The following is a 15,707-nucleotide window of genomic DNA, read 5'->3' on the forward strand; positions in this document are numbered from 1 at the left end:
ATCAAAGGCCATATAACGAGTTCGTTCGGAAAGTATAGACGCCACATTAATGGTGGCAAATCTAATGGGCTGGGAAGCCATCCTTCAGAGCTATAAAGTAGGAATCAGCTTACTTCTTTTTCACCTGTTTAGCAGAGTCCTCATCCGAGGACCCATACCGTTTGCAACTTATATCGGCCGGTAAAGCCTCCCCCTCCTGAAGAACCACCTCTTCCCCGGAAGGAGGAACCCCACCTTACCCAATTGCAACCACCCCAACTTAACCACTCACCACCTCCCCAGAAGCAACTTCAGCATCACTCGGGACAGAAGGACTACTAGAGGACTTTACTCCCAAACCAGGCCCTGGGACAGGAGGGGGGTCAGGAGAGAGAGCAGGGGGAATCAGAATGGGAAACAGGGGGGGAGGCAGAGGGATGGGCAGGGACAAGGCCAGACACAGGAGCTTGGGAAGGGACAGAGCGATGGAGAGGGCTAGGGGAGAGGGTAGGGCCGGGCTCACCTGAAGAAACAGAAACAGGGACAAATGGGATGGAAATGGGAACAGGGTCTGAGAAAGGGGCAAGGGCTTGATCCTCCACTGAGGGAGGCACCCCAGAGACTACCGGTTTCTTTAAAAAAAGCCCTAGGGACCCTTGATTTATCCCTGGGTTTGCAATAAGACGCCGCCTCCCCAAGAGTTGGACCAATGGGCTTTCTTCTTTTCCATGATTTTAACCTAAAGACTAAGTCCCCACCCTCGGTCCTAACGACCTCACCCTCATCTCTTTCCTCCTCTTCACTCGAGAAAAACAGGAAGTTATTAGGTAAAACGATGTCTTTACTCTTATTTATCTTAATTTTCTTTTTACCCTTTTTCCTCTGTTTTTCCCAAACATTATCTAATACAGGCAGGGCCACCGAGAGGGGGGGGAGCAGGTGCCAATTACCCGGGCCCAGACATGTCAGGGGGCCCGGCCCGGGTCCTTGCGCTGCCGATTTCTTTATTTTTATTTTTGTAAAACGATTTTTTTTTCTTTCTTCTTTTTTTTTTTTTTTGCAGCGGGGGGGCTCGGTCGTTGGTGGGGGGAGCAGGGTAGTTAAAAAAAAAAAAAAAAACATACTCACGTGATCGCGGAGCCGGCATCCTTCCTCTCTGCTGCTCTGTGCTCCATTCAGACTGTCTGAATGCCAGGTGTGACGTCATCATGTCACGCCCAGCATTCAGTCAGCCTGGAGCAATGGAGCACAGAGCAGCAGAGAAGACCAAGAAAGCAGAGAGGAGAAAAGGTAAGTGAAGGGAGGAAAATGAGGGGGGGCACAGAGAGGTTAAAAAACGTGGGGGCAGCATGACAGAGGGGTTAAAAGACGAGGGGGGTTACAGAGGGGTTAAAAACAGGGGGGGCAGCATGACAGAGGGGTTAAAAAATGAGGGGAGGCACAGAGGGTTTAAAAAACGAGGGGGCAGCATGACATAGGGGTTAAAAAACGAGGGGGGGCAGAGAGGGGTTAAAAAACGGGGGGGGGGGGCAGCATGACAGAGGGGTTAAAAGACAAGGGGTCAGCATGACATAGGGGTTAAAAAACGAGGGGGGTTACAGAGGGGTTAAAAACGGTGGGGCAGCATGACAGAGGGGTTAAAAAATGATGGGGCAGCATGACATAGGAGTTAAAAAATGAGGGGGCGCACAGAGGGGTTAAAAAATGGGGGGCAGGATGACAGAGGGGTTAAAAAATGAGGGGGGCACAGAGGGGTTAAAAACGAGGGCAGGGGCAGCATGACAGAGGGGCTAAAAAATGAGGGGGGGCACAGCGGGGTTAAAAACAGGGGGGGGCAGCATGACAGGGGGTTAAAAAATGAGGGGGGCCACAGAGGGGTTAAAAAACGGGGCAGCATGGCACAGTGGTTTTAAAAAACAAGGGGGGCACAGAGGGGTTAAAAAATGGGGGGGGCAGCATGATAGAGGGGTTAAAAAGCGAGGGAGGGCACAGAGGGGTTAAAAAATGGGGGGGGGGGCAGCATAACACAGGGGTTAAAAAACGAGGGGGGCACAGAGGGGTTAAAAATGGGGGGGGGGGGCTGAATGACAGAGGGGTTAAAAAATGAGGGGGGCACAGAAGGGTTAAAAAATGGGGAGGCAGCATGACAGAGGGGTTAAAAAATGAGTGGGGCACAGAGGGGTTAAAAAACGGGGGTGGGGCAGCATGACATAGGGGTTAAAAAATGAGGGGGGGCACATAGGGGTTAAAAATGGGGGGGGGGCAGAATGATAGAGGGGTTAAAAAATGAGAGGGGGCACAGAGGGGTTAAAAAATGGGGAGGCAGCATTACAGAAGGGTTAAAAAAGAAGGGGGGCAGAGAGGGGGGTTAAAAAATGGGGGGGCAGCATGACAGAGAGGTTAAAAAGCGAGGGGGGGCACAGAAGGGTTAAAAAATGGGGGGGCAGCATGGTATAGGGGTTAAAAAATGAGGGGGCACAGAGGGGTTAAAAATGGGGGGGGCAGCATGACAGAGGGGTTAAAAAATGAGGGGGGGCACAGAGGGGTTAAAAAACGGGGGGGGGGGGGCAGCATGACAGAGGGGTTAAAAAATGGGGGGGGGCACAGAGGGGTTAAAAACGGGGGGGAGGGCAGCATGACAGAGGGGTTAAAAAATGAGGAGGGCCACAGAGGGGTTAAAAAACGGGCAGCATGGCACACTGGGGTTAAAAAACAGGGGTCAGCATGGCACAGTGGGGTTAAAAAATGGTGGGCAGCATGGCACAGTGGGGTTAAAAAGGGGGGAGGCATGGCACAGTGGGATTTAAAAAGGGAGGGGGGAGCGGCATAGTATAGTGTGATGAAGGGGAGCCAGGTAAGGGGCAAAAGCAGCATGGAGGGCGCAGTGTGATCATAAGGCATAGCGATGATGAAGGGGTACATTATTGTAATATTGGAGATGGAGGAAGGCCTAATTATTAATCATGGATGGTATTGATTTAACGCCAGGGTTGTTTGGAATTATCTAAATGTAGCTATTTTTTTCCAAATAGGGCCCCCAGCATTCCAGGATCCAGACAAGCCGCAACTAAAGAAACATGCAGCCACAGGTGGTGAAAGTGAGAAGAACAGGTAGGAGAGAGCAGGACAGTATGTGAAATGTTGTGATTCTAGTAGGGACAATGTCAATTTTTGGTGAGTGTTGTGCCCAATGTAAGGTGCAGGCCAAGACTGGTGCTAGATGTCCTGAAAGTCAGGAGTGCTTGGACATATGTGACGCTCGGGCGAATTGAGAGCCTAGTGATTTTGATGTATTAGCCACGCCCCAATGGCGCGTTTGCCACGCCCCCAAATGCATGACCATACCTATTATTTTTTTTTGCGTACTCAACTATAAGGGGGGCCCCATGAATTTGTTGTACCGGGGCCCTGAATTCCTCTTGGCAGCCCTGAATACAGGCACCACCAGGGACTCCACCGAAGTACTTGACTGCACAACCACCTCAGTAACGGGAACAGGCACTGGCTTGCCAGAAACTGCGGAGGTCCCTCCTCCTTGCTCCCCCTCCACCCTTATGACTATTTGGATCAGCTCCTCATCTGGCATCTCCGTGTTGTGGGAGGCAAGCAGACATTTGCTGAACGGATGTCCGATTGTACCACATAGGTTACACCTAATTTGCCCACATGAACAGGACTCTTGCCCGGTGTGCCCGCAATGCCCGCACTTGTGACAAAATCAGAGCTATTTTCTGCCACACCGGCCTGAGTGCCCACCAGAAAAGTCCTAGGTACCGCCCCCTGCTGATTCCTCACAGGCCTAGACGTAGACTGCCTGGGACACCTTGTTTACTTGTCATTTCTGCATTCCTCTTAGTGACTTCGTCTATTAGAACGGCTGCTTTTCTTACTCTCTCAGTTAGTTGCAGGGTCCCGTATATAGAGTCAATAATTTTGACCTGGGTTTGGCTTAGGGGTTTCTTAACATTGGTAGGGTTACCAGCACATATCTCAGACCCGGCACTCATGCTAAACCTGACAGAACTTTCACATGGGGCGCATGTAGGGGCAGATGCACTCACATACGTATTGGGTGCTATATTGGGAAACAAGTAGTTACCTGACACCCCGGGAGTATCAGCTGGAGTCATGAGAGTGGCTGCCACCTCTGACACTTGCATTTTATTAACAAAGGTACCATCACTTGCTTTAGACATAACTGGCATGGTGTCTGAAGACACAGAGGGATGCACCCTCTCGGACACAGGGCTAGAAATGACCACATTATTTTCAGACCTTAGATATAGCGCTTACCACAGAGACCGGTTCAGTCTTTCGATCCGTACCACATGCATCCTGACCACCCGCTGCTAGGAGAGAGGAGCCCATAAGATCGGAACCCACTACCTGCCTCCGAAGACTCTTGTCGGAGCTTCCGGCCGAAACCAGAATTGACATGGGGAACGAGACCACTGAGTCAGCCACGGGAACCGCAGCCTGACCGGCATCTCCCCCCGTGCCATCTGTAGCCCCCACAAGCACGTTCACCGGCGGCTCCCCCTCCTGCTGTCTTATGTTGTTATATAGAAAGTTATCGAGCACATTATCAGGTTCGTCAATGGGAAGATTTGCCGGCAAACACTCAGAACCATCAATACTAGCACAGACCTCCGTTCTCGGATGGGCAGCTTGTTCCATCTCCTGCAGCCTCTCCGATAATAGCCGCAGTGACACTTCTTTGTCTAGTAGGATAGATGTTAATTCCTCGATTTCTATGCGCATTACAGCCCGATCCAAGCTAAATGCTCGGTTACTTTTTTTCTTCATCTTCTGACGAAAGCTGTTCCAGATGCACCTTCATGGCAGGCTCCTTCGTCTCCCCTTCATCGGAATCTGGTAAGTTAATGTCACTCGGGTCTATGCCCACCGCACTTCCGCCGACCACCACACCACTAATAGCAGGAGTTATTGCTTCTTTTTGGGTTTCCTCGCCCACTTCACCGGCCACCATGTTATACTCCACAGGCGTGCTTTCTTAACTAACCTGTAGTTATAACTACACTAGGATCCTCTCCACATGCCGGGGATGCCTTGTTCGATGTCACAGGCACACACACCTTGCCCGCCTCCAGTTGTAGCGCCATTGAGGCCACATTGGCTTCTTTCCACACGGATTCAGTCAGGGCTGCCATGTTATACTTCACAGGCATTCCAGAGCAACCATCCCCTAATTGTTGCATCACTGGGTCAGGTAAGGCTATATCCAACTCGGCTTTAGCTGATGCTGCCAGGTTAAGCTTCACAGGCGCTTCAGATTCTCTGGCCTCCAGTTGATTTACTGGGGCCATGCTGTATATTGAGAATTCCACCATAGACTGTCCACATAGACTCACCGTATTCGTCTTCATATGAGGGGAATTTGTCTGGGGATCTGCTGATTCCGTAGAATTAGGGCAATCCACCACCCCAGCCACGGTGATGATAGGCTGACTGGGAGTGGGATCCACTCTGGGCCCTTGTTCCAAGCTGAACCTCATGGAGGCACTAGGCCCGGGAGCAGGGGGCTCTCCTCCTTGCCTCCCCCAGGATCCTCCATTCTTGCTGGATTGAACGAAGGTACTAATCTGGCTTTACAGGAGCTCTCCAACACACATCCTACTTGCTGCAATTCACCCAGCTGTAATGCACTCACAATATTGGTGGCATTATCAGAAAACACATATTTTGAGGAGAGTCCAAGCGGAATAAGCCATGTTGCAAAGGCATCCCTTAGTTTTTCTATAGGTTGTCAGCGGTATGCCTCTTAGTGAAACCAGTGATACACAGAGTAGCCTGCCTCTGAAAAATCTGGCGTTGTTTGGTAGATGCTGCTGCTGTTACTGCTGCTGATGGCGATTCACCAGCCCAGTGGCCTGTCACATTCATATAATCTTTAGTTTGCCTAGTTCCGCTTGTCCACGTATCTTTGGTTAAGTGTACAGAGGGTAGAATGGTATTTTGTAGCCCAATAATTAAATTTTTTCTAACTTTCTGGTGCAGGTGACAAATTGTTTGTCTAGTAAAATGGTTTTGAGATGCAATTTGGTAACGGGGACACAGGACTTCAATTAACTGTTTAAAACTAGCGCATTAATTGTGGATAGTGGATGCAGATCTAATACTAGCATAGCCGCCATGGCGCCTCTGATCCGCTGTGCGACTGGGTGACATCTGTGATACTTGCTTTCTCTTGCAAAGGATTGTTTAACAGTCAATTGTTGTAAACTACTAGTAGTCTTCTTGGTTTGCTTCTGGGATGAAGATCCACCCCCAGCAGCAGCAGCAGCTGGCCTAATGCTCAAGAATTCCAGATAGGGGAGGAGTCATCTAGCCTTAGCAACTTGGATGCAGAACTAACTCCGATCACTAGTGAGGATATTGATGAGGACGGTGTTGTCAGTGTAGATTGCAGGTGCTGGGATCTAGCTAAGAGAACGGAGCTAGATGATGCTGGACTGCTTGTTGTTATTTTATTAAGCAAAAGTTTCTGATTTTCCCAAAAGCATGCCATGAGTTCTCTTCAAATGGCATAACATGGATGAGGTTTCTAGATAATTAAGGTCCCTACCTCTACTGACTGTGGCCTTACAAATGCTACAAATGTCTACACAACTGTTGTCAGGATTTGGGTACAAATAATACTACACATAAGAGGAGTAATTTTTGGTCTTATGCCTAGGCATGACAATGGCCTTCTTCTTATCACGTGCAAGGACTGCTTCCACTGGTGCAGGACTTACACAAACAACATCATTGTCATCAAGATCCTCATTAGCACTGTCTTCAGCTACACAAATATCTCCCTCATCCTGTTGCAAATCCAATGTGACATCCTCAGTTTCTATATCACCAGCTACACTTGGGCTGCTTCTCAACACATTTTCAGAAATGGTGAAAGGAGTCATCTTTATGAGAACAGAATTAGAAAGGTCAGGCTTAAACATAGCACTCGTCAATGGACTCTACTCAGGGATTTGTGTAACTTTCGAACATACAGTTTCTTCTACTGCCTTACTGTTTTTTTTCCAGCTCGGCTTTTACACATGAATTTTTTTTGGCACTCTTTTTGACTCAGAATGACAAGGTCTTGCATTGCCATGATAGAACTTAGAATATGATGCCTCACCTACAGTTGCAAAACTAGGACTCATACAAAAAGGCACAGTTCTGATTCTTTCCTTGCCACTGCTTGTGTATAATGGCATGTTGGCAATTTTATGTTTTCTACAATAAACTTTCCCTTTATTAGAGAGAAGTTTTTTCTTTACCAAAGTAAAAGCTTGTTTTTTGGATTTCAGTTTCCCTGACTTAAACCCACTATGCACTTGAGCATAGGCTTTAGTAGATGACGTAGAGGAACTGCTACCCCTGTTTCTGTTTGAGAAATGACACTCAGAAATGTCACTTGAGACTGGAGAGTGACAAGAACATTGCCCTGTTGACATGGAAAACACCCATTTTTTTCATGTTTTAATGGCTGACAACCCAGACTGTTAATTAAGTCCGAGGGTGTCTCTTTTTTCAAAAAGGAAAAGGTTAACAAGGAGATTGCATTGGGACGTATGAGCTGTTCTTTTAGGGAGAAATCTTTTTGTGACTTTGTGCTTTTCTCCAGTGGGTGTGATTCCTAAGAAGGCAGTGGAAACATTTCAATTCACCACCTGTCATTTCCGCTGGGGCATCTGTCTGTGACGCGGTCCACAAGCTTCTTTGTAGTGTGTCCTATCAGTCATTTGAGGTCGTGCTGGATTTGATTTAGGGTTTTCTGGATAGGGCATTGTTGGTGAAGGCTGCTATTGAATCTGTTTTATATCTCATTCCCCTTTATTCCGAGTCTTTCCCGTTCATGGAATTTAAGTTAGCCAATGGGTTTTATGTAGATAGGTGTCTCCTGAAGGGGTGCACGGTTTTCTGCACGCTGTTTGAATGTTTCAATTTCTTTTTACTTTGGTGTGTTTCTGCAGGTATAGGCCATCATGTCATTGCCAATTATCTGGACGATTTCCTGGTGATTGGGTAAGGTCAGTCCCTGGGCTGTGCTGAGAAGTTGCTTTCTATGTGGGTGCATTTTATTATCTTGGTATGCCTGTGGCTCATGATAAGATGGAGAGTTCCACAACTCGTTTGTCTTATTTAGGTATTGAGATTGACGAGTCTTGGGGCCTCTGTGGGCTGCCGCAGGATAAAATTGCACACGATTACTGAGGTGATGGGGTCCCTACGGGTTACATTGAAATGGGCACAGTCCATATTTGGGCTTTTCAACATTGCTTGCCAAGTTATGACAGCTGGCTTGACCCGGGACCAATGTCGGATCTCCCTGTCCACCAAGACTCAGGAGTATTTGACGGTCTGGGATATTTTTCTTTGGGATTTTAACAGTGTGCATTTGTGGCCCATACCCCCAGTGCCTAGCAGGAATTGGAGCCAAGAGGGGTAGCAACTTCTGGATGGCCTGGACTAATTGGTGAAAATGTTAAACATGTTGTTTGTTGATTGATATCCAAAGGATAATTGACCCGCTTTGGGATATCTGGTTTTAGGACCTTGCTGCACTGCCTGATGTTATCTCCTCTATCTTACAGTTTTTTGGTAATATAATAAATACTCATTTATTTTTCCACAATTATGTCTAGTGTCAATTATTCTAAGGTAAATGTTCAGAGGGTAAGATAAGTTATGTAATATAGAAATGTCAACCGTTAAACATTTTAACATGCTTTGTATTTTTTGGGGGATATATAACAGAATTATTTGTAATACACTCCAGAGGCATATGTTAATGCGTGTTACCAATAGTTATATTGAAGGGAATTATCCATCTGAAATAAAGCAGGTAACAGTTCTTTTTTTTTAATTTGGACATTACCCAGCTTTGTGCTGTTTAGGACTGTGTTTGCAAATGTTACCGGCTGCTTTTCTTGCATTAGTGTGGCCCCAACACCATTTTTATGGCATCACAATGTACTACCATAGAATCACTGGGGTTATATTATATGAGAGTAGCTGCCATATCCTATTTCACGGACTCAAATTTTGATTCTTGTCCTAAGAAATCCTATCCTATCCCAGAGAGTATATTTATGTTAACTGTCTCATGGGTTTGTCTTGAATATCATATTTTCTGAAATCCATGTATATCTGTAGCAAAGGGCATTTCTTGTTTTGTCTGGATTTTCTTAATCTATTTTGGTTTACTTTGTAGTGTTTTTTCACATCTTTATAACATTGTAGCAACTTCAGAGCATATTCTTTTATTGCTAATTTCAGGTCATTGCCTTCCTGACCAGACACATCACATACTAAAAATATTCTTGCTTTGGACAAATATTTTTTGTTATCTGTATGAGGTAAAGATTGATTTTCAGTGTCTTATTCAGTGGTGTGGGGGTCATTACTTTTTCTTAATTTACCTGCTTTCCCTGAGTATTGTTACTATCACAAGGTGTTTATCCAATCTGTGCTTTCTATACTGTTCCAATGATGCAAAGCCTGCAGTTTTTCATATAGTGGCTGTAGTATAAAATACAGTTACTTGCTATGTGAGTAATGGTGAGTTCTACAATGGTATTGACTTCTAGTTTACATTTGCATTCCAAACAAACATCACATATATATATATATATATATATATATATATATATATATATATATATATATATATATATATATACACACACACTGCATATTTATATAGACATTGGTCTTTGGACTGCCTCAGACACCAGTTTTGGGCACTGCCTTTACCACAAACCTTCACTTGGGGGACTGGTTCTTTCTTCAGTACTCTTCATAAGAAGGTAGCCTCTGACAATGGGTGATGGTAGTCAATGAATAGGCTATACCCAAACCCCATTCAAGTAAACAAAAAAATAACTAACTGGTATTAGTGCACAGGCACCTCAGGCTCCAAACACCACCGGCCTTCTGGCATAAGACCAAGAAGTCCAGTCCTTTCAGCTTATCCCGAACCAACCATATTAGGTCAGATACTACACTTGGTCTTAGCCAAAAGGACAAATCGAGATTGACATTTTAATCTCAACCTGGACAGTAGTTAGCTGCAAAACATAAAAAACATTCTCAAAAAACTATGAAAAAAATTCTGACATTAGCAAATAACAACCTTTCAGTAGAAAATCTAGGATGTAGATAAAAAATACATAGTAACTGGAAAATAAATAGGAGTGATGAGCCCCTTGTTTGATTCACAATGGCAGAATTACTATCTTGTCTAAATAAATATCTACTTATGCTGCTGTCTATCTACTGAACTCTGCTTCTTAATGCCTCTTCACTCTCCATGATGCACGCTGTCTAATGTTCAATATATAGTGTGAATAATCTTTGAACTTTTTGTTAGGGATACAAGCCACCATCATCTATTTACTTATATAAATGTCTCTTACTCTATTCATTCATACCACTGTCCATCCAATGACCTCTACCTTTTTCTATAGCATCAGTGTCTATGATGGATGCTGTCACGGGCACTAGGAGTCTTTACCCAGGGATCACCAGATGGTAGGCTTACCAGAGCAATGTAGATGGTAATAGGGTACTCTGGTAGCTGGGTGATCACGGAACATGAAATGATGACCGATGAGATGCTCAGGAAAGTCTATGACTAGCAACACTGGTAATACTGAGGTAATGATACACAAGGAACTGTATGGACAAGGACACGTGAAGGTAGTCAGTGGTCTGCAATAGCAAGTTGTACCACTGCTATAGTGAGGAGGAATGTCCAACAGAAACAAGGAGGTGATGAGAGTCAGCGGTCTGCGGGTAGCAAGTTGTACCGCTGTCTGAGTGAAGGAATGGAATCCAAGTGGAGGTATCCAGGTAGTCAGTGGTCTGCGGTAGCAAGTTGTACCACTGCTATGTGAGAGGATAATGGAACAGGTGATACCGGAAACAGGGATCAGTGGTCTGACATCAGCAAGTTGTACCACTGCATATATATGTGAGGAGGTGCACGGGGGAAGACAGCAACACAGGATATACACAGGCACCTTATACACGATCCACAGTAATATGCACAATATAGGTATATATATATGTAAATGACTGATCAGGTCTGCAATCTAGAAAGTCTCTTGAAGTAGTCCAGCACAATGATAACACAGTCAATGATGGCAATAGACTCAGCGGATAGCAGACTCCAGAGAGAACCAAACACAGTCCAGCAAGATATGCAATACACAGCACAGTCAATGAGAAGTATGCATACCGTGGTTCAGCAGTAGCAGTCAGATGGGATTGCAGCGGTACCTGAGCGGCTGGAGGCCGACTGGATAGGAAGTCCCTGGATAGGAGAAGCAGCGGTCTAGCAGGTGCAGCGCACAGGTGAGTAGACCGACAGGGACACGAATCCACAGGAGTCAGCAACACGTGGAACTGGACTCATAGGAAACCCAGGAGAATGGAGATGATCCAGCAGAGGGTAGTAGAAGAGATACAAATCCAATGCTGACAGGAGGGTAGAGGCCAGTGGAACACGTGAAGGCGTGGAGAGTGGATCAGCAGGAGATGGACGATAGCGCTGACCACAGCGGCAGGACTCAGCGGCACACGGAGGTAACCAGTAGCAACCACAGGAACCAACAGCGATGGGAAACAGGAGTGCAGCGCAGGGCAGGAGCTGTAGATCACGAAGGGTAGCAGATGGTAATGAAAAGCGGCAGTCTCGAGGAAGCCACAGCAGAGATGAGATGAGAGTGTAGTGCACGGAGGCAGCGGATAGTAATCAGCTGGCAGTCACGATGTTGAACACAGGCGAGTTGCAAGCAGGAGACTGTAGTGCACAGAGGCAGCGGATAGTAGTCAGCTGGCAGTCACGATGTTGAACACAGGCGAGTTGCGAGCAGGAGACGGTAGTGCACAGAGGCAGCAGATAGTAGTCAGCTGGCAGTCACGATGTTGAACACAGGCGAGTTGCAAGCAGGAGACTGTAGTGCACAGAGGCAGCGGATAGCAGTCAGCTGGCAGTCACGATGTTGAACACAGGCGAGTTGCAAGCAGGAGACTGTAGTGCACAGAGGCAGCGGATAGAAATCAGCAAACAGACTTGATGAGAAGCAGGTGAGTGAGGTAAAAGCTGGAGTGCACGGAGGCAGCGGATAGCAATGAGTAAACAGTCACATAGATATAAAATAACGTTGAAGTGGTGTAGAAGACTGTAGTGCACGGAGGCAGCGGATAGGAATCAGCAAACAGTCATGATGACACAGTTGATGGTAGAAGTGGTATGGAACCACAGTAGTAGAAGTGGTTTGGAAACCACAGGAATCAGCAGCACAGAATACACAAGTAATACAGGAACACCTTCAGAGACTCATGAGGAATGAGACTCCAAGATCAGGCAACGTGGTAGTGACCACAGGTGCTTAATATAGGGAGGTTGCCTGATCTGCCAATTAAGTTAAAGGGGTATACACTGAAGTATAGAAAAGGGCTGCGCGTGCGCAGACCCTCAGGATGGTGGACGGCCACGGTTCCTAAATGTCCGGGAAGAGGCACTCACGGTCCGGTGAGTGACAGTACCCCCCCTTTTAAAGGCGGGCACAGAACGCCTGGAACCGGGCTTGTCCGGATTTTTGGAGTAAAACTTCTTCAAAAGGGCAGGAGCATTAAGATCTTCAGCTTTGATCCAAGAGCGCTCCTCAGGACCAAAGCCCTTCCAATGAACGAGGAAGTGGAGGACTCCTCGCGAAATTTTTGCATCTAGTACCTCGGTAATCTCAAAATCCTCCTCCTGATGGACTTGAACTGGCTGCGGAGCTGAGGGAGGAGTTGAAAAACGGTTGATAATAAGAGGTTTGAGCAAAGATACATGGAAGGCATTAGAAATCCGAAGACTCTTAGGAAGAAGGAGTTTCACACATACTGGATTGATAACTTGAATGATCCTATATGGACCAATAAAACGAGGGGCGAATTTCATGGATGGAACCTTCAAACGAATATTTTTTGTGGATAACCAGACACGATCTCCAATTTTTAGTGGTGGAATAGCCCGCCTCTTCTTATCAGCGAAAGATTTATATTTGACAGATGTCTTCTTTAAACAGGTTCTAACCTGAGACCAGATATTTTTAAAGGTCTGACAAACAGTCTCCACCGCAGGAACTTGGGTGGGCGGGAGGGCAGGAAATTCCGGAAAAGACGGATGGTGACCGTAGACCACAAAGAATGGAGTTTTGGATGATGACTCATGGTACATGTTGTTATGGGCGAACTCAGCCCAAGGGAGTAACTCTACCCAGTTGTCTTGATTGGCTGATGAAAATATCCTTATAAAAGTCTCAAGATCTTGATTGACACGTTCGGTTTGTCCATTGGATTGTGGATGGTAAGAAGATGAGAGTGCTAATCGTATGCCCAAGGTTTTACAAAGGGCTCGCCAGAATCTGGACACGAATTGTACTCCTCTATCAGACACAATCTCAGATGGACATCCATGGATACGGAAGATCTCTTTAATGAAATGTTCAGCCAGGATAGACGAGGAAGGCAAACCAGACAGAGGGATGAAATGAGCCATCTTCGAAAATCTGTCCACTACCACCCAAATAGTGTTATGGTTCTTACTAGGTGGTAAGTCAGTAACGAAATCCATACTAATATGGGTCCATGGTTTGGACGGAATGGGTAGTGGTCGCAGCAACCCTGCTGGGGTTCTGCGGGAGGATTTGAATTGCGAACATAATTCACAGGAAGCAATGAACTCTTTGACGTCTCTCCTCATTGAAGGCCACCAGTAACTTCGAGAGAGGATCTCAAAAGTCTTGTGTTCACCGGCGTGTCCAGAAAAACGAGAGGCATGGAACCACGAAAGGATTTTCCTCCTTAGAGTAGAAGACACGAGGGTCTTCCCAAATGGTAGCGTTTTGGTGGATGAAGCAGCCAGTGAGATACATTTGGGGTCTAGAATGGTATGGTTGGAAACCTCTTCTATATCAGAGGACGTAGCAAAGGCTCTAGATAAGGCATCAGCTTTTTTGTTCTTGGCAGCTGGTTTGAAGGTAATTATTAATTCAAAACGGGAAAAGAAAAGAGACCATCTTGCTTGACGAGGGTTCAAGCATTGGGCAGACTGAAGATATGACAAGTTCTTATGATCCGTGAAGATCGTCACCGGATGGCGAGCTCCCTCCAACAAGTATCTCCATTCCTCTAATGCGGCTTTGATAGCCAGTAATTCCTTGTCTCCGATGGTATAATTCTTCTCTGCGGGTAGGAGACCCCGAGAATAGAAGGCACAAGGGTGGAATTTTTGCTGTTCCGAGCTTTGGGAGAGAATAGCTCCTAAGCCCACATTAGAGGCATCTACTTCTAGGAAAAAAGGGAGTGTCACATCAGGCTGACGAAGGATTGGAGCCGAAGAGAAGGACTCTTTTAATGTTTGAAAGGCTTGAATAGCCTCAGTAGACCATTGCTTAGGATTAGCCCCTTTACGAGTCAGGGCCACAATAGGAGATGCAATGGAAGAAAAATCTTGAATGAAGCGTCTATAGTAATTGGCAAAACCTAAAAAACGCTGGATGGCACGAAGAGTAGTTGGCTGGGGCCAATGTAGTACAGCATTTACTTTGTCAGGATCCATCTTCAGACCAACTCCGGAAACAATATACCCCAAGAATGGAATCTGGGGTAATTCGAATGAACATTTTTCTAATTTACAGAACAATGAATTTTTCCGTAGCCTGGAGAGGACTTCTGCCACATGTTGGTGGTGAGAAGGCAGGTCCTGTGAAAAAATCAATATGTCGTCCAGGTAGACGACGACACATACATATAATAAGTCCCGAAAAATCTCATTAATGAAGCCCTGAAAAACAGCGGGGGCATTACATAGCCCGAAAGGCATTACCAGATATTCGTAATGCCCGTCTCTGGTGTTAAACGCCGTCTTCCATTCGTCACCGGAACGGATTCTGATTAAATTGTAAGCACCACGAAGATCCAACTTAGTAAAAATACGGGCTCCCTTGATGCGGTCAAATAGCTCAGTGATCAACGGAATGGGATACCGGTTCTTGATAGTAATGGCATTGAGTCCACGAAAATCTATACAAGGGCGTAATGATCCATCCTTCTTTTTGACAAAGAAGAACCCAGCTCCAGCGGGCGAGGTGGAAGGTCGAATGAACCCACGCTGGAGGTTCTCCCGTATATATTCAGATGTAGCTTGAGTTTCAGGTAACGAGAGTGGATAGACCCGGCCTCTGGGAGGAGTCTTGCCAGGAAGAAGATCAATCGGACAATCCCAAGAACGATGAGGAGGAAGACGTTCAGACTGAGCTTTATCAAAAACATCGGTAAATGAAGCATATTGAGGAGGGAGTCCCGGTGAAATAGCTGAAATGGAAGCTTGCTGTACCTTGAGAGGAATGACTTGGGAAAGGCAATGATGGTGACATTCAGGCCCCCAAGACGTGACTTGAGGGGTGCGCCAGTCAATCTGGGGAGAGTGACACTGAAGCCATGGAAGGCCTAGGACAATCGGACTTGTCGTAACAGGAAGAATTAAAAACGATATCTCTTCATGATGCAGAGCACCAATCTGAAGGGTTACTGGAGACGTACTCTGGGTGATGAGACCGTTGATGAGACGTGATCCATCGATAGCCGTCACAGTAATGGGAGTTTTTAAGGTAATCATTGGTAGAGACCATTGATTAACTAACGATTTGGAAATAAAATTT

This window comes from Mixophyes fleayi, chromosome 7 (assembly GCF_038048845.1).
Source record: "Mixophyes fleayi isolate aMixFle1 chromosome 7, aMixFle1.hap1, whole genome shotgun sequence".
Taxonomy (NCBI): Eukaryota; Metazoa; Chordata; class Amphibia; order Anura; family Limnodynastidae; genus Mixophyes; species Mixophyes fleayi.